This window comes from Monodon monoceros, unplaced genomic scaffold (genome assembly GCF_005190385.1).
Source record: "Monodon monoceros isolate NGI ecotype Baffin Bay Population unplaced genomic scaffold, NGI_Narwhal_1 Super_Scaffold_22, whole genome shotgun sequence".
Classification (NCBI taxonomy): Eukaryota; Metazoa; Chordata; class Mammalia; order Artiodactyla; family Monodontidae; genus Monodon; species Monodon monoceros.
This window is the reverse complement of record NW_021703779.1, coordinates 40153908-40175274: the sequence shown is the minus strand read 5'-3', so window position 1 is coordinate 40175274 and position 21367 is coordinate 40153908.

The following is a 21367-nucleotide window of genomic DNA, read 5'->3' as shown; positions in this document are numbered from 1 at the left end:
TTAAAAATGGCCACAAATTCTTTGTCACTTATCTCATTGAGAGGTGAGATATATATCTCCTCTGCTGAATCTGGGATGGACTGTGATTGCTTTGACCAATAGAATATGGTAGAAGTGATGCTCTGCCAATTCCAGACCCAGCCTTTAAGAGGACAGGCAGGTTTTGCTTCTTTCTTCTTGAAGCCCTGAACCATCATTTAAGCAATCTGATTACCCTGAGTTTTCCATTTTGTGAGGCAGCTCAAGCTAGCCACATGGAGAGTCCATGTGGGAGGAGAGACAGAGAGACAGAGACAGAGACAGAGATAGAGACCCAGCCCGCCTCCAGCCATTTCATCCTTCAGCTGTCCAAGTCATCCAAGCTGAGGCTCCAGACTTTGTGGAGCCGTGACGGGCTTCTCTGTGCCATGTTTGGATTCCTGACCCAGCATGAGATATAATAATAAACTGTTGTTTTAAACCACCAAGTTTGGAGTCATTTGTTAAGCAGCAAGAGATAACTGGAACAGCCAGTGACAGGATCTCGGAAATGGAAACATCCAATGGATGTGAAGGTAGGGATAAAGGGACTGGATGTTGTTCTTGGAGGAAAGGGTCCTGGTAGTATGAGCAAGTGAGTGGGATTTGGAGTTGGTTCCAGTACCAGCGGAGGCTCAGAAAGCATACCAGCAGAAGCCAGATCACGTAGGCCACGTAAACTACATTGTGGAGTCAGGGAAAGTCTGCTGACTTTGGGAATGGAGATGGAGGATGGAGTTAGGGGTGACATGAACACCCATAAGTTCCCTCTGGACCTGCTGGAAGACACACTGGTAGCAGAAACAAATTCCAGCCACTAGTGCCAAGCTTGATTCTCATTGGCCCATGGACTGGGAGGCAAGTCTTCACTGCCCAAAGCTAGAAGGGTATGGGTGGATGGATGGAGGGATATCTACTGGGGTGAGAAATGGAACGGGGTTTTCCTGGGATAGGAGAGGGCTGCCGACATTACCCCTGCACTGCAGGGAGAAGAGAAGAAAGAAGACACTTTCAGATTTAATAGTGCCCAGGATAAGCATGCAGAAGAATGTTTCTCCAGCCTGTCATTCAGACTGTCTACAATCTGACTCCCACCTGTCTTTCCTTCCATTGTTCTCCAGGGCTTGTCTTCATGCATGCTGTGTTCTCTGTGTAAGACACTAACTTCTTTACTTTGATGTCTTCATTCAAAATGGAGTATTTTTTCCTGGTCTCACATGTCTGAACCCTGGATACTTACAAGGGATTCCTTGAAATGTCACATGAAGAGATGTGAGATAACCACACACTCTCTGAACATCTGGGGTGTGTGGTCTACAACCTGCACAGCTATGAAAGTCTTGCCTTGTTCTTCATTATAGCCCAGGGACTGCCCAATGTTACAACCCTCACAGCAACCCAACATCAAATATGCCTTCAACACATTTTATAGAATTGATGATTGGAAGTAAATCCAGATATTTATAAAGGCCCTGATTTTTAAAAATTTATTTATTTATTATTTTTAAAAATTTTGGCCACGATGCTTGGCTTGCAGGATGTCAGTTCCCCAACCAGGGATTGAACCCAGGCCATGGCAATGAAAGCGCCGAGCCCTAACCACTAGATTACCAGAGAACTCTCAAAAGGCCCTGATATTATTTGAAATAGAAATATTTTAGGACTCAAGTAACTCAGCCATGACCACACAGCTAAGGAAGATAGTTCCAGAATCCAAACCCAAGGGATGGGGCTCCAGAGCCAGTGCTCTGAAATTCTACCCTGTGAGAGTTTACTGTCTATCCATAAAATATCTTACCCTGTTATCTTACTCTGTGACCATAGATAACTAAATTAGTTAAGCCAATTAAAGCCAACCTTATCAATTATAAGCTATATCAATTAAACATGACTTTCTTTTATTTGTCAACTATGTGCAAGGTGCATGAGATGTCTCTGCCCTCAAAGATATTATGTGCTTGTAGAGTCCCTTGCTGAATTGCAGTTCTAATTTCTGGTGTGATAAGGAAAAACTCATCTGATTCAATCTGTTCTACTCTAGCTATTAACAACTTGTCAGTCACTGAAAATAGACTGTGTCAGTTCTTCCTCTTTGGGTACCCTTTATACTACCAGGTTTGAGATGCCTGGGCTATCTTGAGTCTCTCTGCACCATTGTCATTACTGAGGAGTATGGCAGGAAGCAAAAGACAGACGAGGTAGAGGCTTTACTCTTTCCACAAAACCCATCTTGGGTAGAAACTCCAAGTCTGGGGAAAATGGGGGAAGGGACGACTCAGACAGGAGCAAGTGCAGGTGTGAAGGCCAAAGAAATAGCAGCAAAAGTAAAGCAAAAGTAAAAAATGATTGAAGGGGCTTCCCTGGTGGCGCAGTGATTGAGGGTCAGCCTGCCGATGCAGGGGACACAGGCTCATGCTCCGGTTCGGGAGGATCCCACATGCCGCGGGGTGGCTGGGCCCGTGAGCCATGGCCGCTGAGCCTGCGCGTCCGGAGCCTGTGCTCCGCAGCGGGAGAGGCCGCAATAGTGAGAGGTCCGCGTACCGTAAAAAAAATAATAAAAGATTGAAGAAGGGAATTAAAAGAAGGAGAAAAATTAGAGAGTAGAGAAAAAATGGAAACAGATGGAAGTGTGGGGAGAAAGGGAGAAAGTACTTTGGAAACTGAATGAGAAGACTAAAAATAAACCAACAGGCAGCAACAATACTTAGGATCAATTGTGGTTTTATTTGCAGCTGTGTTGCCCAAATGTCACTGTCAATTTATTCACTATCTTGACTTCATTAGATAATGTGCTTATATCTTCCCCAAATATTTGCATTTGATTGAAAGTCTTTTCCCTACTAAATATTTATCTGAATTTGACTACTCAGCATACCTCACATGAGTGGAATCATACAGTATTTGTCTTTTTGTGTCTGGTTTATTCGCTTGGCATGATGTCTTCAAGGGTAATCCATATTGTAGCATGTGTCAGAATTTCATTCCTTTTTAAGTCTGCATAATATTCCATTGTATGTATATACTGCATTTTGTTTATCTATTAATTTGTTGATGTACATTTGGGTTGTTTCCACCTTTTGGCTATTGTCAATAATGCCGCTATGAACTTTGATGTATGGGGTAGCTTTTTGGTCTAGTAAAATAGTAACTTTTGAACTTAGGAAAGAGATGCAGAGTGGGTTTTTAGGATGTGTTAGTTCTAGGACATTGAAGCCAACTTTACTTGCGTAAATAAGCCATCCATGGGATCCAGCCCAAGTTATCACAGTTTCGTTCAGTTTGAGTTTGGAAGCAAAATCCTAGCTAGGAATCAAGTTTTACTTGGCCTCACTTTGCAAATGCTTTTGTTTCTATCTCTTGAGGTCCAGACAGGTGAGTTGAGGCAATATTCTTGAATCTCTAGCCCAACACTTTTATAATATCATTTTTTTTGTCATACCCCATTGCATCCCCAATGACAGGCTTTTTCTAGAGCAAATATCTGTCCTTCTAGAGAAAAAAAAGAAGATTTTGACTTCTACTGTAATGTGTATACACAGTCTATACATCTACCGCATTTTTTAAAGCCCAAATCAATTTATTGTCTTGTCCCCCAAATCCACAGTGAAACACAAATTTTGTAGAAAACAGTGGACTAAGCCCATCAAATTTGAATTGAGTCTCTACTGGATTTGGCCATTGTTGTGGGGAGATGTTCTTCACTTGATGTGTGTTTTTTGTTGTTGTTGGCAGTGTTTCTCAGGATTTTGGTAGTTTCTTCATAAGTAGGATGGGCGGGCTTCCCTGGTGATGCAGTGGTTGAGAGTCCGCCTGCTGATGCAGGGGACATGGGTTCATGCCCCGGTCCGGGAGGATCCCACATGCCGCAGAGCGGCTGGGCTCGTGAGCCATGGCAGATGAGCCTGTGCATCCGGAGCCTGTGCTCTGCAATGGGAGAGGCCACAATAGTGAGAGGCCTGTGTACAGCAAAAAAAAAAAAAAAAAAACAAGTAGGAGGGGCCACTTTTAATCTAGAGTATATCTGTTGAGGTGAATTTTCAAATTTTATCCATATACGAATCACAGAATGATTCTAAATATTCCGGGTTGATTTATGTCTCCCTCCCCCTACCACTGCTAATTCATATGTTGAAGTCCTAACCCCCAGTGAGCATATGACTTTCATCTGGCCAGAGCTATCAGGAGTGCTCAGTGCTTCAGGATTCTCAAACGTTAGCTTGTATTAATACATTTATAGGCAAACTCTAAGCCTGTATTTTCTTTTAAATTTTATTTTAATACTCCATGTGACAAAGTGAGATGTGTACACAAAGCATTTCTACTGCACACTAATGTGTGATAGTCGTCTCAAGGAAAAGTACTTGTGCAATTGAGTTGTGAGCTGGGCTAGTTGCTTTTTTTCATGGAAGACCATTTTTACTTGAATGAATAACTGACAGACAAATCATGGTTATTCGAACTTGGGTATTTGTTTGTTTTGTTTTTTTTCGGTACGCGGGCCTCTCACTGTTGTGGCCTCTCCCATTGTGGAGCACAGACTCCGGACGCGCAGGCTCAGCGGCCATGGCTCACGGGCCCAGCTGCTCTGCAGCATGTGGGATCTTCCCAGACCGGGGCACAAACCCAAGTTCCCTGCATTGGCAGGCAGACTCTCAACCACTGCGCCACCAGGGAAGCCCCCGAACTTGGGTATTTGACAGATATTTTCTTGACAATGAATGAAGTGAACCTGTTATTTCAGGAAAAACAACTGACATTTTTCTTGTTTCCTGAGGTAAGATTGTATTGCTATAAAATTCCCTCTTAGAACTACCTTTGTTGTGTCCCACAGGTTTTGGATCATCATGCTTTCGTTCTCATTTGTCTCTAGGTATTTTTTATTTCCTCTTTGATTTCTTCAGTTATCCATTTGTTGTTCAGTAGCCTGTTGTTCAGCCTCCACGTGTTTGTGTTTTTTACAGCTTTTTTCTTGTAGTTGATTTCTAATCTCATAGCGTTGTGGTCGGAAAAGATGCTTGATATGATTTCAATTTTCTTAAATTTACCAAGGGTCGCTTTGTGGCCCAGCATGTGGTCAATCCTGGAGAATGTTGCATATGCACTTGAGAAGAATGAGTATTCTGCTGCTTTTGGATGGAATGCTCTATAAATATCAGTTAAGTCCATCTGGTTTAATGTATCATTTAAGGCCTGTGTTTCCTTACTGATTTTCTGTCTGGATGATCTGTCCATTGATGAAAGTGGGTGTTAAAGTCTCCAACTATTATTGTGTTACTGTAGATTTCTCCCTTTATGGATGTTAGTATTTGCCTTACATGTTGAGGTGCTCCGATGTTGGGTGCTATATATTTACAATTGTTTTATCTTCTTTTGGATTAATCCCTTCGTCATTATGTAGTGTCCTTCTTTGCCTCTTGTAGCAGTCTTTATTTTAAAGTCTATTTTGTCTGAGTATTGCTACTCCAGATTCCTTTTGATTTCCATTTGTATGGAATACCTTTTTCTATCCCCTCACTTTCAGTCTGTATGTGTCCCTAGGTCTGAAGTGGGTCTCTTATAGACAGCATATATACGGGTCTTGTTTTTGTATCCATTCAGCCAGTCTATGTCTTTTGATTGGAACATTTAATCCACTTATATTTAAGGTAATTACTGATATGTATGTTCTTATTGCCATTTTGTTAATTGTTTTGGGTTTGTTTTTGTAGGTGTTTTTTCTTCCCTTCCTCTTTTGTTTTCTTCACTTGTGATTTGATGACTAACTTTAGTGTTGTGTTTGGATTCCTTTTTCTTTTTTGTGTGTGTAACTATTGTAGATTTTCATTTTGCAGTTACCATGAGGTTTTGATACTTTCAATAACTAGCCCCTAACTGCCTGTGACTTCATGAAGGGTAGTAAGTTTGATTCATTTTTGTATCTCCAGTACAACAAAGTATCCAATACTCTTCATGGCTTAAATAAAGATTTGTTCCAACAGAAAAGAAAGAAAGAATGAAAGAATGAAAGAAAGAAAAGAAGGAAGGAAGGAAGGAAGGAAGGAAGGAAGGAAGGAAGGAAGGAAGGAAAGAAGGGGGAAGAAAAACTGACAGTATTTGTTGCCAAAGATAAAATTCCAGCTTTCAAGAGAAAATTGAAATTTTGGAAAGCCTATATCCATCACCATAAGCTTGTCAACTTCTCTATATTTTAAGACCTTTTCTGATGAGATTGGTATTGATATTAATAAATATGATTTTTAAATTTTTGTATAATGAAATGTGTCAACATTTGGAAGATCTGAAAAACTTGGTGAGCCAATGTTTTCCAAATGACTAATTCATAGTTTCATGAAATCATGCATGAGTAAAAAGGTAGTCCAAGTGCAAGACAGACCAGTGAATTTTAATGTATTGGATTGGCCAAAAAGATCGTTGGGTTTTTCTGTTAACATCTTATGGAAAAACCCGAACGAACTTTTTTGCCAACCCCAATAACAGAGAATGAAAAGCTCACTGATAGGGTCTCAGATTCCATGTTGCTATTAACCTTTAAGGAACTGAAACTTGTTGCATTTTGGTGTAGTATCAAAGAAGAATACCCACAATTATCTAAAATGGCTATTAAAATACTCCCTCCCTTTTCCACCTACATGTCTGTGTGAGCTGGATTTTCTTCATATATATACTTCTATCAAAACAACATATTTCGACAGCTAGAATGCAGAAGCCAGATGTGAGAATCCAGCTGTCTTCTACTAAGCCAGACAGTAGAGATTTGAAAATGTAAAATAATGCATTCTTCCTTGCTTTAGAAAAAATTTTTTCATAAAAATATTTTACTTATGCTAAATTGTAATGGGTTCGTGCCCTGGTCCGGGAAGACCCCACATGCCGTGGAGCGGCTGGGCCCGTGAGCCGTGGCCACTGAGCCTGCATGTCTGGAGCCTGTGCTCCGCGGCGGGAGAGGCCACAACAGTGAGAGGCCCGCGTACCACAAAAAAAAAAGAAAAAAATTTATTATTTAAAAATTATTTATAAATATTTTAAATTTTCTCAGTTTTAATTTTTAATATGGTAATATAAAAATTAAAATGGAAAATGGTAAAATATGGTAATATAAAAAATATCAATAGATATAACCCACTTAAACCAAACTCATTGATATTCTAAATAATTTCTGAGAGTGTAAAGAAATTCTGGGCTCCAAAAATTTGAAAACTGCTGGCATAGGTGACACAGAGCAGTGGTTCCCAAAGTTAGGTCAGGGAATTCTGTATATCAGAACCACCTGGGTAGCTTGTTATAAAATGCAGATTCCTATGTCTTGTCCCAGATTGAATCAGGTTTCTTAAAGGGCCAGCCTATCTTTGTTTTCATATACTGAAATTTCCAAACAAAACAAAGCTCTAGTTTAATAAAATTAAGGTAGTCCCTTGCTAGTGTGGTCCGTTTTTCCAAGATTCTAGATGATCAAATTGAACATATTATCTGTTCTTCCAGAGACCCAAACCACACTTGTACAAATGCAGTGATGAGAGTTTTTTAGACAATATTCCCTGCAGAAATAACTTGGATATGGAAAGGAGTTGACATATGGCAGTGGATTGCATTTGACACATTTTCTCCAGCTTGTTGTGGAATCAAACATATATTCTCAAGGCTTTTCCTTCTTTCTGTTCCAGTACCAAAGCCAACCACTGTGGTGGCCATTTGAGATGAGGCAGGGGTAAGAGTGGTGCAGTTAGGCTGAGTTGAAAACAGAAGAGTGGATCTTGGCAACTAAGACATACAGAAGCCAAGCTAAGGAATGTGTTTTTCTGAAAAGCCACATCTGGACCCCTGGTTAACATCCTGTCTGATCTTTTGCCTCAGACAAGAGGCCAACCACAGAAAACACACAGAGTATGGAGATTTGCCGACATCTTTGATTTGTCAAATACAGTAATACAAATCCAAAGCACTTTGGCCATGTGCATGAATATGTGTGTGCATATGCATTCACATTCACATGTATATGGGTGTTGGAAATTTCAATACTCAACTGGGAAACATGTCTTCCTGTGGTCTGCTTCCTGGATAAAACCCGATCTCTTCCTCTAGGAACACTCAAAACAGGCAACTCAGGCCCTTGTAGTTGGAATAGCTAAGCAAAGGCATGGGATAGAAACTAGGATCTGGAAATGTGTTTTTGGTACATGGTACATAATTTCTCTTGCCTTTCTATGGCATTTGTATCATGGCAGTAGGACATTTTTACCAAGTCAGGCTTCTGACATGTGATTCTGTAGCACTCAATTCACTTGTCATTTTCTTTTGTCGTATTGATGGAGTTTTATGTTTATCTCCCATTCCTTCCTCAACCCTACACTCCTGCCATACACATCTTAAGTTGGTTTCCTTCTGATCAAATTTTCTTCTCTAAAATTTCTCCTGAGTTCTGCACAGCACAAAACATAAGAGGTTTTGTTGTTTTAATTTTTTCCATAAAGCAAAAAATTTGGCTCACAACTCACTTATGTGTTATAGAAGTAAGAAATGCAGGCATGGAACATTGATTTGAGCGAAGAAGTCAAAGAAAGAGTATCCAGAAAAATAAATCCATAGGTGGCCAAAAATATGGGAAGGATGAATTAGACTTGTGTAAGCTTAGAATACAGGTCAGTATAACAGGCTGCGTTTGTGGGTTATTATCATATGCCTGTTTCTCCCTTAGTACATTATCCCCTCTGTACTAGCTGGGCTGCTGGCCAGAGAATGATATGCTCTGATTGCCCACAATTCCCTCCTGCTTTTCCACCCTTTTTACCCCTCTTCTGAGAGATCCCGTGTGGCCACCACTGAGCAACAGAACATCTTTCCTTCTTCCCTCCAGATTAAACTTTTATTTAAGGACAGTCTGCTCTAGGCTGGATATTTGGTATGCCTTATTCCACTTGATCCTCACCACAATCCCATGAGGTAGCAATTATTAGTTCCTTTTCACAAATAAGGAAAAGTGGATGCCAGAGAACTGATTTCCTTGAGGCTACAACAACTAGTGAACATCAGAGCAAAGAATTCTGGGTGTTGATTCCACTGGACTGCCCGCTCTCCACCCACCTCTACAACTTCCCTGGCCCTCCATTCCCTAAATGGATGCAATGAGCTAGAATTATCTAAGCAGCTAGTGAATGATGAGAGCTCAATGTGCTCTTCACAAGGGTAACTTTGCATCTTGATGGAAAGATTTTAGAGCGGGGAAAGACTCTGCTGGACTTTCAGTGTTGTAGCATAAGGGAGGGGACATGTTTGGGGTCAAAAGGAACCTCCCTAAAAACCTAAAATTGTACCATGAAGAGGAGGGTACCAATCTGGCAATCCTTGGGTCATGTCTGGCAAATAGAAATATTTTGTTTGGCTCACATGGGGTTTTTAAAAACCTGAATCCTTGCCAACATTTAAAAACTAAGAGATTCCACATAAAAGGCTAGACTTGTCACTTCTCTTGAAAAAATGGAGACTCTAACATCACTGGAGCTGCCCTCTGTAGAGACCTGACCTCTCATGTCATCCCAAGCCCTACAGATCTCCTGGTCTATTTCACTTATGCTCTAGGCTGCTTTAGGCACCTGTGTTTGAAGCCTCTGAAGTAGATGAAGGTCTCTTCCGCCAATGGGAGGGGCACCATCCCTGAAGGTTGAGGCTGTAAAGAGACCTGAAGTCTGAGATTCTGTTTTTTCTTTCTTCCATTTTCCTTCAAGAAAGGAGGCAATGAGTACCTCAGGCCCATATCCCAAGGCTGGTAAACTTTTGACAAAAGTAAGGACCCCATGAAATAAAAATTGTCCCAGCCTTTGGGCAGGGCTCTGCAGTCTGATGAGGCTGTGTTCTCATTAAGAGTCAGATCTTTGCCTCAATCATACTTAAGGTGGTAAGGGCCAAGGAGAGCTGGCAGCCAGCTACACTTGCCACCAAATTTAGCTAAAAGGGGTTAAAAAGTGTCCAGATCCACAAACATGGCAATAGACCCATAAAACACACAGGACCTTACCCACCATTATGAGCATCCCCCCTTTCTCTAACCTGTCCTTCCAATGCCCACTCATGGGGAAACTGACTCTCTGCTGATCCTTAATTAATGGTGATAAATTTCCAATTAGGGAGGTCACATATGAAAAGTCATCAAAATTAATGTTATATCTTAATAATCATAATTGTACTTATAGCTAAAATTCATTGGGCTTTTATTTTATAACCAGGCACTCTGCTAAGCTCTTCCAATGCCATATCTCATTTAATCCTTACAACAATCTTAGAATTAATTACCATTATCATTCACTTTCTACAGAGGAAGAAACTGAGACCAAAGAGGTTAAGAAATTTGCCAAAGTTCACACCCCTAAAAAGTCCTGGAGTCATAATTCCAAGGATGTATCCCTCCCATGAGCAAAGAGAATCTTCATCCACACTCTATTAATTTTGGAAATCTTTAATTAAAAATCCACAGTAACTAGATAAGACATGAAGTCATGCTAATTCTGTCTGCTTCCTTTTGGCAGCTAGTGCATAATGCCTCTACCCTGCTCTACATTCTCCTTTGCACGTGGCTGGTGATAGAGCCGCTAGATCCCTCATCATATCTTGAAAATTTCTTTGAATATTTTTTGCCTGAAGATCTCAGATGCTGTTCCCATTTTTTTGCTTATTACCATGTGTGCTCAGTTTGGTTCAGTGCCTGATCTCAGTGATCCAAGACCTCAAACCACTGCAAGTCCATTTCATTTTACATGCACCACATTAGGAAGCGTTTTCATTTTTTTTAATGTACACATTTCATTTTCCAGAGCCTAACAATTAATTAATTAATTGATTGATTGATTTTTGGCTGTGTTGGGTCTTCGTTGCTAAGCACGGGCTTTCTCTAGTTGCGGCGAGTGGGGGCTACTCTTTGTTGCAGTGCGCGGGCTTCTCATTGCGGTGGCTTCTCTTGTTGCGGAGCACAGGCTCTAGGTGCATGTGCTTCAGTAGTTGTGGCACACGGGCTTCAGTAGTTGTGGCTCATGGGCTTAGTTGTTCTGCAACATGTGGGATCTTCCTGGACCAGGGCTGGAACCCGTGTCCCCTGAGTTAGCAGGCAGATTAACCATTGAGCCACCAGGGAAGTCCCTAGGAAGCCTTTTCAGTTGGAGTTTGATATGTGCTGGGAATTTAGTAGTGAGCCAGAAAAGTTGAGCCAATCTGTTGAAGTTCAGACAATACTAATGATTTCCCCTTTAACTGGAAATGACTTAAACTTTACATACATGGAAATGTGGTACTTGCATGTGTCTGGATAATATTATGTCTCATAGCAGCATAAATATGGCTATTATTCTAACAGCCATCATTCTTCTGTTTTACTTGGGACTTCATGGGAGGCAGGAGTTCCATTCCCTTGTTCTCAGAAGGTTATTATTTTTTTCCTAAAAGAAAAATGTGATGTGTGCTGAGTTTTGTTTAGGTGGCAGCATAAAACAAAGGTGCAAATGTAAGTTTGAAAAAATTTGACGTTGAGTAGGTGGTTCTTAAATGTCATAGAAATCAACTCAATTAGAAGTTTGACTGGAAAACATGAAGATGCATTAACACTGCTTAGGCTGGCTTCCTATAGTCTGAAACAACGTGGCACAAAAAGTCTATTCAAAAGCACTGGTTGTAGGAAAATTGCTACCCAAAGCAGGGCTGGGCAGGGTGGTTTTGGGGGATGGAGAAAAAGAACCTTTTTGTAAATGAGCCAGAAGTTAAAAGCGAGGCAGTGATAAAACCAAGATAGCACTTTTCTGTATCAAAGCACAGACTTCACCTCTGAATTATAAAGTGGGTGCTCTTAGTGGGTGGCCTATAGGTCCACCATCAGTCATTATTGAGGCCTACAAGGCATGAGGGGAGTATGAATAGTGTCAGGAGGGTCAGGGTCCAGGGTGAGTTAAGGCACATAGAATGTATAAAGAGCACAAAAAGGACTCCATCAGTCATGCACCAAACAAGAAGTACAAGGCAGGGAAGTGCTCGCCGAATGTGAGTAGGTCACAGGGTAAAAGCAAAATGCCTCAACTTTTTTTTCTTTCACAATTAAGTAGTAACTTCAGCCTCCAAAATATGTAACCAACAATTTATTGAGGGACAAAAGCACAAGATAATTAGAGAGAGATTGAGAGTGCTTACCTAATAAAATGAACTTAAATTATACCCTGGGGTCTGAAAGAAGACTTTTGGAGGGTGTGAGAGGCTCCTGAAAAGAATGGAGATGGTACTACAGGTCGGGTCCCCCAGTAAACAGACTCTGAGTCTGAGACTTACATTAGAGTGTACCTTTAGGACCAACACTTACAGAGGAGTAAGGGAAGCAGAACTGGACAGAGGGAGAGATTGAACTGCAATTAAATTACGACAAAGACCTGGGTTGGTCCCATGGTGGGCTCTGGAGTTGGAGGGCCTTACAGGGTTGTCTTACCTTGAGGCAAGAGAGTCAGGCCTTTGTAGACTCATTTCCACCAGGTGATGAATGTGGGCTTACCCCCCACCTCCACCCCAGGACTGGTGACCTTAGGAGAGGTGGCTGTCTCTAGCAGAGGGCAATGCCTAGAGAGGGACTCAGCTGTACATCGTCAACAGCCCCAAATCCCAACAACTGGAAAATGAGTTCCTCAGTCTTGAAAGGGGTATCTGGCTGTGCATTACCATAGTATCCCAGTTTACAAAAGGAAGAGAAATTTAGATTCCAGAAACTATATACCAGTGAACTTGATATTGCATCTCAACCAAATGATTATTAAATAGATGGTCTTGGAGACTTTAGAAAAGGAAGTGGTGATCACTAAGAACCTAAGTTGAGTCACTGGGAACAAGCAACACCAGTGTTAAATGCATCAATTTATTAGTGTCTATCATGGTGACAGCCCTCCAGACTCTGGTTAACTTTGCCTTTTTCAGCATTTTAAGTCAAATACCTGGCTTGATACATATAAGACACATTTATCAAACCTGCATATGACCCAGAGTTTGAAGGATAGCCAAAACCAATAAACAAATAAAATCTTTTTAAAACCTGGTCCAAACCTGGGAGATCAGCTCGGTGCTTTGTGACCACCTGGAAGGGTGGGATAGGGAGGGTGGGAGGGAGATGCAAGAGGGAGGAGATATGGGGATATATGTATATGTATAGCTGATTCACTTTGTTATACAGCAGAAACTAACACACCATTGTAAAGCAATTGTACTCCAAAAAGGATGTTAAAAAAAAATATGGTCCAAAAAATTAACAGAATGAAATTTAATAGGGATAAACATAAAGTAATTCACTGAGATCTGAAAAGTGCAAAAATGAAGATAGGACTGAACAGCAGTTCATAACGCAAGAAGACCTAGATGAATTAGTTTGTTTTAATATTATTTAAATCAGCAGTGTAACATGATTGCTAAGAAGGCTAATTCGTTGTTGGGACTCACTAAGAGAAACATGGTGTCCAAAACAATTGAAGTACATTGAAATCTGTCATAGGCTCTACCACAGAGAGAGAGAGAGAAAGAGAGAGAGACACAGAGAGAGAGAGAGAGGGAGAGAGCTCTATGAGAGATTAAATATGTGAGATTTTTCTCTTTTTTAGAAAGAGAACTTATCAAATCATCACAGTATAGGCAGAAGTAAGAAACCTGCCTCAGAAGGAGTGATGGCCTTGGAATCCCTGAGAGTGACCTTTCTTATCATGGTAGAATTGAGTACCTCAGAAGGGGTGTCAGACTTTAACGTGGCCCCTATGATCCTCACCTCCCAGAATTCACACCTTTCTATAATTACCTTCCCCTTGAATGTAGGCAAGAACTGTGACTTGCCTCTAACTGATAGAATATGGCAAAGGTGATGGGAAGTAACTTCTGTGATTATATTATAAAATTCCATCTGGCTAGCGGATTCATGCTCTTTCTCCATTGCTGACTTTGGAAAAGGAAGCTGCCATCTTGTTAAGGGGGCCTACGGAGAGGGTCACATGGCAAGGAACTGTGGGAAGCCTCTAAGAGCTAAGGGCAGCCTCCAGCTGACAGCCAGCAAGAACTGAAGCCTTCAATTCTACCACCAAAAGGGAACGAATTCTGCCAACAACCTGAGTGAGCTTGGAAGCAGATCCATCCCCAGTTGAGCCTCCAGATAAGAATTGAGCTCTGGCCAGTGCCTTGATTGCAGCCTGGTAGAGGACCCAGCTAAGCCATACTCAGACTCCTGACCCACATAAACTGTATGCTATTTTAAGCTGCTAAGTCTGTAGTAATTTGTTACTCAGGAATAGATAACTAATACAGAAGGGAAGGTACAGTAAGGAGGAGCCCCTACTGACCTGTGAGAAAAAAAGTCACTTCTGGGCAAATGGGTGGCTTTTTAGCAAATGGGTGGTTTTTTAGGAAGGAAAGACATTGGTTTTGTGTTTGTGAACTAGCAAATGCTTGATCACTTACATGCCCATACTTGACCCAATCACTGTGGCCATAGAAGATGGCACTGTGATTGATTAGGCATGAAACCTGTGACCACCCTGAACATGGGGTCTCAGGAGCAAGTAGCAGACCCTGTTGATAACTTTTGCCTCATCCACCTCTAGTTCATTGGTAGCTGCAGAAGAGTTTCCAGTATGCTGACAGCTTTTCAACCTCAAGCTCCTGAACCTGTCTGCTTTTTTTTTTGCCTGAGGGTTTATTCAGCCTTCCTGTAGGGCAACCCAGAAGTGCTAGATGTATCACAGCACCTGGAGCAACCCCCAAGTAGTGAGGGATGGGAGTTAATGTATAAATACTTCAGCTTCCCTCACCCTTGATGGAACAATTGTGAGGCATGTTCCACACATTTCCTCTGAAGGTCACAGTGAAATTGAGCAAACTGCCCATTAGCACACCCTTTATTGACTTTCCTCTCTTCCTCTTTCACTTCCCTCACTCTCTCGCCTGTGCTTCTGGGATCGCCTCCCAAATTAACCACCTGTACCCAAGTCCTTGTTTTATAGTCTGCATTTGGAGAAGCCCAAAGTAAGACAGAGGGTCAAACACACTTGTGTCACCTATATTGATGGGAGGTGGTGTTTCCAAGTAAAAACAGAGGAAATGTATTCAGAGCAAACCTAACTACCAGATTTCACTGCAGAAGAGTTGATTTCAGGAATTTTGCTAACTTCATTGTTTTTATTCCACAGGGAACATTAGCATCAGTATCCTGTACTTCTAACCTTAGCCATTCCCCTTACCATAGAAGGCCACTTGCAACTAGAGAGACCAAGATAGAGTATGGGATGGATTGGAGAAAGTCCATCCCTTCACCTGAAAAAAGTTAAAATACAGGTTTAGTAGACAGTGGCTCAGTGGTGTCATTGAGCCATAAAGGTAAACTTTACAAACAGGCAGCTCTCTGTTGTTGAGGGAAAATTAAACAAAGTGTGAGGAAAATGTCATTTTACATACATACAGAGTAGCTTATTTTGATACCAATACAATATTCAGACAATATGTTCATATTTCTTTGCTTTTATAAAACAGTCCAGAGTGATATAGAACTCAATACTCAGAAAACTATATTGTTAATTACTAAGCATATTATGATAGAGATAATATCGATTTTTGCCTTCTTGATTACAAGAACCCTGTATTAATGGAAGCAACAAAGTGCCTGGCTAAAACTACTGTCTCTTAAAGATCAGGGCAGCCAATAAGATGTAAGTAGAACTGTTGTATGGTACTCTGTAGAAGGCTCCTTACAGGGTGCTGATTTAACTGGGAAGTGTGCTTTTCCCCCCTTTCCCCTTTCTTCCTTTCTGATGTCTAGATTGTTGGAGCTCTAGATCCATATTGGATGATGAAACAGTCTTGAAAATGGAAACCATATGCTAGCATGGAGTAGCAGAGAGAGTAAAGGAGCCTCAGTCTCTGACATCTGTAGACCTGCCATATCAGCTCTAGACAGCTTATCATCACAGTTCTTTCATGTGGAAAAGAAATTTTTATTGTGTTTAAGACACTGTTATATGGCTTTTATGTTGCATTCAATCAAACCTAATCCTGATATACATAAATCAGAAAACAAGTTGAAAGGCTTACTCAAAGTTATCAAGGAGGAAGATGGTTAATTATTATGAGCAATGTGTATGCTTGCACAATGTGAGTACAGTTCCGTAGTAAAAATAATTATGATTTGCACGAATGCATGCACAAATATAACCATAGTTTAATAACACCAGTGTTAAGACCAGCAGTTCCCAACCTTTTTGGCACCAGGGGCCAGTTTCGTGGAAGACAATTTTTCCACGGACTGAGGGTTGGGGGGGAATGGTTTTGGGATGATTCAAGCACATTACATTTATTGTGCACTTCATTTCTATTATTATTACCTTGTAATATATAATTAAATAATTTTACAACTCACCATAATGCAGAATCAGTGGGAGCTCTGAGCTTGTTTTCACTTGTCACTCACTGATAGGGTTTTGATATGAGTCTGCAAGTAATTGATTTATTATGGTCTCCGTGCAGTCAAACCTCTCTGCTAATGATAATCTGTATCTGCAGCTGATCCCCAGCGCTAGCATCACTGCCCCAGCTCCACCTCAGATCATCAGGCATCAGATTCTCATAAGGAGCGCGCAACCTAGATCCCTCGCATGCGCAGTTCACAGTAGGGTTCGGGCTTCTATGAGAATCTAATGCTGCCGCTGAACTGACAGGAGGCGGAGCTCAGGCAATAATGCGTGCGATGAGGAGTGGCGGTAAATATAGATGAAACTTTGCTCGCTTGCCCACCGCTCACCTCCTGATGTGCGGCCCCCGGTTCTTAACAGGCCACGGACCGGTACCGGTCCATGGCCTGGGGGTTGGGGACCCCTGTTTAAGACTATGGTAGAATTCAACAACAGAAAATTCAGAATGGGAACTCTTAAGGATTGAATGTTTGTGTGCCCCCCTCAATTCATATATTGAATTCCTACCCCCTCCCTATGTGATGGTATTAGGAGGTGGAGCCCTTGAGAGGTAATTATGTTTAGATGAGGTCATGAGGGTGAAGTCCTCATGATGAGATTAGTGCCTTTATAAGAAGACCACTAGAGAGCTAGTTCTCTCCCACTCCACCATGGAAGAATACAGCAAGAAGGCAGCCATCAACAAGCCAGGAAGGGGCTCTCACAGGAACTGAATCTGCCAGCACATTTATCTTAGACTTCCCAGCCTCCAGAAGTGTGAGAAAATAAATGTCTGCTGTTTAAGCCACCCAGTCTATGGTATTTCATCATATATAGCAGCCTGAGTTATAAGACAAAAATACATTAGTTTTAAATTTTTTCTCCCCTGTGGGTATCCTAGACTCACAGATATTATATAGTTTGAAGGAAACTTATTAAGCATCTATTTTAATTCCCTCATTTTAGAAATAAACCAAAGTTTTCCCCTATGGTCAATCTGTCACCAAGTTCTGAAAATCTTTCTTTGAAATATAACAGATTTATCTCCTCTTTTTTATGTCTACTCCTAACATCAAAACAGCTCTCACCACTTCACTTGTGAACTTCAATCACCTCCTCAATGGATCTCCCTGTCTATAGTCTCCCCTTTCTTCAGTTAATTCTATACAGCTCTATTGTGAGAATAATCCTCACAAAACCCTACTTTTGCCCAGTGACTACCTTTTTAGAGCACTTGCAATGGTCCCCAATGGTGTAATCAACCAACTATAGTCAGTCATACTTTTCTCTAGTTCTAAATTTAGTCTCAATAATGGATCCATCAGATTTAGTTGCCTGTTGTACACTCAGGCATTATTTTGATTTGCTGGTGCCAAACTTCTCTCTGGTTCTAAAAGAGGATCACAGTTGTTGGGGAGCTTTATTTAATGGGGGATCAGGTACTTCAGCTGGCTCTGAGTGACTGAGACCAGGTGGTGGACGAGCACAGCTGCCAGACAGAGCTTTGATTAGCCATGAAGGGGCAAACAAGCAGGAGCAGGTTGAGACATGAAGAAAGGGCAAAGATCATAGGCAATGGGGGGAAATGGGATTCACTACACTTGCCTTTGATCATGCTTTGTCTACCAGGGGCTGGTTTCTTCTCTCTGCCAATTAAAATTCTGTGACATCCACCACGATGAAAGTCAAGTCCCACTCCTCTCCCCATGAAAACTGCTTCAGTTACTTAGCTCTTCTATTTCTTTCCTTTTCACATCAATCTTTTGACTGTTGGAGGCATTTGACTTGGGATACCTTCCATTTTTCATTTTATTGTACAGCCTTGTTTGGCAGTATTATTGTTTGAGATATGCAAGGTCTATCTCTTTCAAATAATGTTTAAGTTTCTGAGGGCTGATGGTGTGTTGGTTTATATATGTGTGTATACACACACACACACACACACACACACACACATACACACAGGGGCTTGACGTATAGAAAGTGCCAAAGAGATTGACTGAAATTATCTGAATGTAGACAAGATATATTTAACTTATATAAATATATACAGGTGAGAAAATTCTCTTCAATATAATAAAAGTAAATTTGACATGTAAAATCTTTTATTAATAAAATTGAACATTCTATAGACATTAAAAATATAAGCGCCCAAATTCTTTAGACAGGCAGAAATTCAACATTTTTTTCACTGATAGATTGGCAAGGACTTAAGGTCTCTGGTCACATAAGATTTCTCTTTCATGAAAATTTACTGCATATACATGAGCAGAGCAATTTCAATCTGATGATTAATCAGAACATGAAAATAGCCTTGTTATGTAATTTTGACAGTTCAATGGTACTCATTAAATGAAATTCTTCCTGTAGTATTACATTTCATAACAACAATAGCACATCTTTTGTGTTATTTAATACAGACATATATACACTACCAAATGTAAAATAGATAGCTAGTGGGAAGCAACCACATAGCACAGGGAGATCAGCTCGGTGCTTTGTGACCACTTAGAGGGGTGGGATAGGGAGGGTGGGAGGGAGGCGCAGGAGGGAGGGGATATGGGGATATATGTGTATGTATAGCTGATTTACTTTGTTATACAGCAAAAACTAACACAACATTGTAAAGCAACTATACTCCAATAAAGGTGTTAAAAAAAAATACAGCATCTGTGAAAGCATATTCCATGGACTGATGTTAATGGATCTTATATTTAAAAAGAGGTTCCTGGTGGCGCAGTGGTTGAGAGTCTGCCTGCCGATGCAGGGGACACGGGTTCGTGCCCCGGTCCGGGAGGATCCCGCATGCCGCGCAGTGGGTGGGCCCGTGAGCCATGGCCACTGAGCCTGCGCGTCTGGAGCCTGTGCTCCGCAACGGGAGAGGCCACAACAGTGAGAGGCCCGTGTACCGCAAAAATAAATAAATAAATAAATAAATAAATAAATAAAAAGATGTTACATTGTCAAACAAGTTTGGGAAAGTTAAAGAGATATCTCAGTGCCTTTTACATATTAATGTGCATTTTGATTCTCCAAAAAGAAATATGTTTTGCAATGTTTCCCAAATTACTTCAAACCATGGCTTTTTGTGGAGCAGAGCTTCTAAGGAACAAATATGGGGAAACACTAATTGATAGATTGCATAGAGGCTTCACAATAAAGTGAGAGGAGTTCTCAACTTGAAGTCATACTACCTGGGTTTGTGTTCCCTACCCCTTACTTACTTTCTTACTTACTGTATAATCACAAACAGTTTATTTAACTCTTCTGAGTCTCATTCTCCTCACTTATGAAAGGGGAATGTAGTAGCTTGTTTCCACAATAGCCACTAACAATTCCTTCCCTATATGCACCCGCTATTCTCCCACGAAGAGGTGTAATCTTTCCTCTGCATCCTGGAATCTGCACTGGCTCTGTAACTCACTTTTGGCTGATAGAATATGGTGGAAAGTACACTGGGTGACTTCCAAGCCTAGGTCATAAGAAGCCTCGCTGCTTCCACCTGGTCCCTTCAAACACTCACTCTGGCTGGCGCCAACTATCGTGTAAAAAGTCTGACTAGCCTGAGATCGCTATGCTGTAAGGAAGCCTAAGGTAACCATGGGGAGAGGCTGCATGGATAGGGAGAGAGAGAGATCTAGACAAATCCAGCTGTTCCAGCTATCCAAGAACAGGCACCAGACAGGTAACTGATGAAGTCATCTTAGACATTCCAGCTTCAGCAAACACCATGTGGAAAAGAATCAAGGAACCAAACCAACAGCTAGAGCCATGTTCCCAGAGTTATGACCCCAGAAGGGCCATGACAGCCTTCTCCACCCTTCCAGTCCACTCTAGCTAAGACCTTAGTTATTTTTTCCCCAGCATCATTTATTAATGTTGCTATAGTAAAATCCGAAAATCTTACAATGTCTACAGATGATTATATAACATACATTGACACATAATATTTGAGTAGGAAAAAACTGGGTTGAATTATATATCCATCTGAATTTAGAATTGCAAGCAATAATATATTCTATGTTAGAAATTAGCACTATACATTTATGATCTGTACTATGTATAAGCTTGAACATACTAGCATTTGGATTCTTAAAATTCATAATACAGGGACTTAGGTTGGTTGCATACCATAAACTTTAGTCCAGATAAATGATTTCATTGTAATTAGTTATCTCTCCATCATCATCTCAGTTTCACTTTTTACTATTTTTGTGTAATAAGAAGAAACTATCAGTGTTTCCCTGTGCTACTTTCCTGGGCACTGTTTCCTAAATTCATTTCATGCACAGTATCCTACTTGAGCTTATAGAATCAAATATCTTTATTATTGCTTTTTCCCCCCTATCAGTTCTATCACAGTTTCAAACATTACTCATTCACTCTAAATATTTTGTCTTCTTAAAATAAAGGATAATTGAAAAATATATCTTCTAGGTTTACCTGTCACTCTTACCTTACTGCTAAAAGTTTATAATATTTTTCCTTATTTTACCAAATTTCACTTATGATTCAATTTTTTAACATCTTTATTGGACTATAGTTGCTTTACAATGTTGTGTTAGTTTCTGCTGTATAACAAAGTGAATCAGTTATATGTATACATATATCCCAATATCCCTTCCCTCTTGCATCTCCCTCCCAGCCTCCCTATCCCACCCCTCTAGGTGGTCACAAAGCACCTAGCTGATCACCCTATGTGATACAGCTACTTCCCACTAGGTATCTATTTTACATTTTGTAGTGTATATATGTCAATGCTACTCCTTAACTTCGTCCCAGCTTACACTTCCCCCTCCCCATGTCCATGTCCTCAAGTCCACTCTCTACATCTGTGTCTTTGTTCCTGCCCTGCCCCTAGGTTCATCAGAAACATTTTTTTAACATTCCATATATATGTGTTAGAGTACAGTATTTGT